Source organism: Ranitomeya imitator, chromosome 1 (genome assembly GCF_032444005.1).
Source record: "Ranitomeya imitator isolate aRanImi1 chromosome 1, aRanImi1.pri, whole genome shotgun sequence".
In the NCBI taxonomy this organism is placed as follows: Eukaryota; Metazoa; Chordata; class Amphibia; order Anura; family Dendrobatidae; genus Ranitomeya; species Ranitomeya imitator.
In genome coordinates, this window is record NC_091282.1 from 1,245,222,314 (window position 1) to 1,245,228,117 (window position 5,804).

The following is a 5,804-nucleotide window of genomic DNA, read 5'->3' on the forward strand; positions in this document are numbered from 1 at the left end:
TCAATAAACCAGAGGCTGATTCTTAATAAGGTTTACATCTCTCAAAACAAATTTTAACTCTAAAACTTTTGAATGAAAACTAAAATTTTCAATAAAAGAAAGACAGGGAATCACATATTGTTTTATTAAAGATGAAGAAAGTGAACAAAATCCTGCATGAAATAATAAAAGACATATTTACATCCCCAGAGGGAGCTAAAAATGATGTTGCTCTAAGATTCTTCAAAAAATATACTACTCAATGTACTCAAACTGCTGACTGTCTTTTCTTCCACTGTTGAGAACTCATTGTTCTCCCGGGACCGAACGTCAAAGAACAGCAAAAGCCACAAATACATAACCTCAAATCTTCCTTTATTGTACAGTTATTAAGTGATAAAAACACACTTAGAAAGATCTAAAATCATGTTATAGTAAATTAGAGGAAAAAAAGATTTCTGTTTTTTTTTGTTTGGTATGCAAGAACTTTTTATGGAATATTAGGAGGCTGTTGGCTCTGGGGAGTGATAGCCTAGACTTTGTTTAAAGTCCAGTTGTCAGCTTTTGCTTGTGAGAAATCATTGGCCCAGACATTATATGTTCTTCAAAGTGCAACTATCATTTAAGAACACTTACTGAAGTGAGGTTGAAGGTGCTGAGACCACCAATGATCGCCAAAATAAAGGGTTTATAGCACTTATTTGAGTATTCAAAGCAATAAATACTTGGCACTCAGACGAACTTTTTGCATGATCAGAAGTGAATAATTCATTTATTTAGTGCATCCAGCTTAATTGTTAAACGTTTTCGGTCTACAAAGACCTTCATCAGAAACAGTTATTGGATTACTGAAATACATATATCAAAATACAAAGAAATGTTGTTAGAATAGGTAACATGATGCACAGTCTCAATATAGGCATATTTATAATATACTTGAGAAAATCAAATACATCAATAGAGAAATGACAAACAACGACTGAGGCGGACTAGGTGGATCCGGCCTGGTGTTCCGTGAGTCGTGAGCCTTGTTCAGGAGATCTATGGACTGTGAACGTGTATAGGAGAAGGATATAAGCAGGTGATGACCTCCAGTCCCAGCTAAGGATTAACAAAGTGGGCCAAGAAATGACCACCCCCACTTAAAAATAAAGGATACTGCAAATAAGGTGAACTCCCAATACGCGGGACCAGGGGGCTAGAGTGCGAGATGAGGTGCCTATAACACAGAAGCAAAAACCATGAGTACATAAAAGGAGCATAAAGAACCACATCAAAAATGCCATATGACGAGAATAGTGTAGGAGAACTAGTGGTGAAGCCTGAAAGGGCATGCTATATGATAAGACTAGTCCCAGTATGTGACCATCAGGAGCCTGTATAAAGGGAAATCAGATCTACGGATGCAATAGCACAGAGTAGTGTGGACCAGCGACCCTGGCCAGGATAGGCAAGAAATAAAACCAAGCTCAAGAAAATAAAGCTCAAGAAAATAGGAAGGCCCCCCTCTACTTATTAGAAGTACCTGAATGCCACGAAGAGTAAATGTGGGCCCACAGGGGTGCCAACAAACGGCAGAGTCCGGGAGAATATGGCGCCTGAGTAAAATATAGTACAAGGTGTAATAAAAAGAGTGAGTGGCTTAAGGCAGAAGGGTCCCCAATAGGGTTGCGGCGGTTACCTTAAAGAGCCTGGAGAAGCGGGAGCAGGGCGCTGTAGAAAGGCGAGAAGCTCGCAATGGCACAAGCGCTGTGGACAAGGAAAGCAATAAAGAGGTAACTAGGCAGAAGAAAATGACAGAAGGCAAAGGGATAAGGAGAGGGAGGGGAGGAGAGGACAGAGTGAATAGGACAGTGTAGCAAGGACAGAGCGCTACTGTACCTAAGACCTCCAATGGCACCGGCGCCGAACCGCTAGAGACGCGCACTCCCGGGACTGCTGACCGGCAGAGGCACTTCCGGGTTTAAGTGCCCGCTGCCTGAAGGTCAGCTGACGCGCCGCGTCACCAGGTCACATGACCGGCGGGGCCGCGCATGCGTGGAGCAGGGGGAGAGGCCGGGGAGGGGAGCCGGGGAGAGATAGCGCCTGCGCAAAGGAATGAAGTACAATCAATGGAGACAAGAGGAAAAGAGGCCATATAAAGCCAGGGTCGCAGCGCAGAGGATATCAGGCAGGACACCGGATATAAGCAGGGTGCTGGGGTTGGTAAGAAGGCAAAACGCATGGTGGACCAGAGAGTCAAAGAGAGAAACAGGTCCATAAAGTGGTGGTCACATCGGAACACTATATAGAGAAAAAGATAATACTCTATATAGAGATGGCATTGTGAGGGAATACTATACCATGTGAGAAAAGGCCAGTGCTCAGTGCGTGGGGTGCAATTAACGGTTCTGAAAAGAAAAGAGCATGAAACAGTTAAAAGCAAGACAAAAACAGGTCAATATACAATGTAATTACAATAAAAACGTACACAGTATCTTTACAAAAAAGCTGATACATCATAGTCCCTATTTAATCGCTTTGGTTCAAGGGTCTGTAAGGTATAAATCCAATATGCTTCCCTTTTCTGGAGCATTTTGGTGCGGTTTTGGCCCCTTCTAGGGATGTCAACCTGTTCAAGGACCTGGAACCGAAGTTGAGCGATATTATGATTTTTGGCGGAGAAACGGAATGGAAGGGGGAGGTGTGTCTTATTACATCGGATCGTAGATTTGTGTTGGGCCACCCTATCCCTCACCGTTTGTGTGGTTTCCCCCACATAGGCCAAGCCGCAAGGGCATTTGATAAGATAGACTACAAATGTCGACTCGCAGGTATAGAAACCCTTAATGGGAATAGCCTTGCCAGTCTGTGGGTGAAAAACAGAGGGACCCTTTTGTACATTACTGCATTGTAGACAATTTAGGCAAGGGAATGTGCCTCTTCTCTGAGTTTGAAGAAAAACCTGTTTGGGAATCAGGGTACCTAGACCAACATCCGCCTTTACTAACCTATCCTTGAGATTCCTAGCTCGCTTGAAACATGACAGAAATGGCAATTTGAACTCCGCAATGTCAGGATAACTTTTGGTTAGGATATTCCAGTGCCTCCGAATGGTCGACTGTACTAGGTCAGAAAAAGGGTGAAAAGTAGTGTTGAGCATTCCGATACCGCAAGTATCGGGTATCGGCCGATACTTGCGGTATCGGAATTCCGATACCGAGATCCGATATTTTTGTGATATCGGGTATCGGTATCGGAAGTGTAAAATAAAGAATTAAAATAAAAAATATTGTTATATTCACCTCTCCGGCGGCCCCTGGACATCAGCGGGAGGATCCGGCGTCCGGCACGGCTTCTTTCTTCAAAATGCGCGCCTTCAGGACCTGTGGTATGACGTCCCGGCTTCTGATTGGTCGCGTGCCACCCATGTGACCGCCACGTGACCAATCAGAAGCCGCGACGTCATTCCTCAGCTAAAGTCCTAGAATGAGCGCCTTTTAGGACCTGAGGAATGACGTCGCGGCTTCTGATTGGTCGCGTGGCGGTCACATGGGCGGCACGCGACCAATCAGAAGCCGGGACGTCATTCCACAGGTCCTGAAGGCGCGCATTTTGAAGAATGAAGCCGTGCCGGACGCCGGATCCTCCCGCTGATGTCCAGGGGCCGCCGGAGAGGTGAATATAACAATATTTTTTATTTTAATTCTTTATTTTACACTTTAATATGGATCCCAGGGCCTGAAGGAGAGTTTCCTCTCCTTCAGACCCTGGGATCCATGAGGATACATTCCGATACTTGATGTCCCATTGACTTGTATTGGTATCGGATATCGGTATCGGCGATATCCGATATTTTTCGGGTATCGGCCGATACTATCCGATACCGATACTTTCAAGTATCGGACGGTATCGCTCAACACTAGTGAAAAGTCGAGACGAATGGGATTCTTTTGGGCTTGTCCTTGGGTTTACTAATTGACATGTAACGTTTAGCCTCTGTCAGTATCCCCTGAGGGTACCCCCTATCAGCAAATTTGTGTTCCATCTCGATGAGTCTGGTTTTTTTTAAATTCTCATCAGAGACTATCCTGTCGACCCTATGGAACTGTGATTTTGGAATAGAGTTCTTAATGGAGGGTGGGTGGCAACTGGTGAAGAATAGGAGGCCATTGCGATCTGTCGGTTTAGTGTATAAATCGATCGCCAACTGACCCCCCCTCTCCTTATAAATCAAAGTATCCAAAAAGCTAATCCTGTGTGTGTCATGTTGTAAAGAGAATTTTAATTCAGGCCAGATACCATTGATATGTTGATCAAAAGGCAGGAGTGATTCAATTGGACCGTCCCAGATGCAGAATATATCATCGATATATCTCCGCCAAACCTTGCAGTGACTCATAAATAGAGGATGATTGTACACAAAATCTTGTTCAAAAATCGCCATGTACGCTATGGCGTAAGGGGGCGCTACGTTCGCGCCCATCGCGGTGCCTTGCTGTTGGGCATAAAAGGTGTCCTGGAACAAGAAATAATTTTCTTTGAGTACCAGGCCCAATAGGTCGGCACAGAGATGACGGATTTTGATGTCTACTTTGTTATCATGTAGGAGTCTATCGGTAGCTGCTAAGCCTTTCTCGTGGACTATCGATGTATAGAGGCTGTTGACATCCCAGGTTATCAAGAGGGAAGAAGGGGATATGGGGCCCAAAGACTTAATGACCTGAATGAAATCATTAGTATCCAATAAGAAAGAGCGGGTAGTTTTAACTAGTGGTGTGAGAATTTTTTCCAATACCATGGATAAAGGTGACAGAACCGAGTCGGTTAGGGACACAATAGGCCGGCCAGGTGGTTTGACTAGTCTTTTGTGTATTTTAGGCAGGATATAAAATATAGGGGTAATAGGATCCTTTTTAATGAGAAAATCTCTCATTTTTTTGTCAATGGTGCCTGCTTGGAAGTGGAAGTCTACGACGGGTGCGATTTTTTTGATCAGTAGGTTCAGAGGGTTATGTGGTATTATTTTGTATACTGTGGTGTCCCCCAGTTGTCTAAACACCTCCTCAAGATAGTCAGACCTATCCATAATCACCGTTGCCCCGCCCTTATCTGCTGGTTTGATAATTAAGGATTTATCCGATGAAAGTTGATCCAATGAGAGTCTCTCGGCATGTGTGAGATTGGAATGGAACTGGAACCTCCCCCGGTCCATCTCCCTAGTCAATGTGTGGATGTCCCTCTCGACAAGGGAAACGAAAGTTTCCACTGGTGGGTTGGATCGTGGTGGCATGTAGGAGCTAGGAGTCCATAACCCCAAATCCTGGAGTTCAAGTAGAGTCTTATCCTGCCTGGAGGAATTCAGTACGGCAGGTTGTTCCGAGAAGTGTACACGCAATCTGATGTTGCGATAGAACCTCTGCAGGTCCATGTTGAGTTCAAACGAATTGAACTTATACATAGGGCAAAAGGATAAACCCTTCTGGAGTACAGCCAGTTGATATGTGTCCAGGTTCTTGGAAGAGATGTTGACTACCAGCGGGAGGTCCTTACCTGTGAGCGTGTCGCCATCTGATTTCGGGGTTCCCCGGCGGCATTGGCCCCCCCGCCTCGTTTTCCCTTTGAACGGCCGCGGTTGTTCCCTAAAAAAGAATGGGAGGAAGAAGAATTTGAGGTGCCGGGCCTGCTGTCGATGGAACCAGAAGAGCTTAGCGAGCTGTGACGCCTGGTGGAATGCCGAGTATCTCGCCATTGGTAAACCCGGTTCTGTAAGTAGTCCTCGGTGTCTCTCAGAAATTTGGATCTTTTCCTCTTTTCCAACTCTACTCTGTGTAATCGTAATAATT

General features: G+C 44.9%; 1 long non-coding RNA gene across 1 annotated transcript; it reads right to left on the minus strand.

The window, feature by feature from the left end:
- Positions 1-732: 732 nt before the first annotated feature.
- LOC138658402 (uncharacterized) lies at positions 733-5,602 on the minus strand. Its single transcript, XR_011317490.1, has 4 exons — positions 5,512-5,602; positions 2,322-2,369; positions 1,139-1,198; positions 733-1,027 (listed from the first exon to the last, which is right to left on the minus strand). It is a non-coding gene; the product is annotated as an uncharacterized lncRNA (long non-coding RNA).
- Between the last annotated feature and the right edge of the window lie 202 nt (positions 5,603-5,804).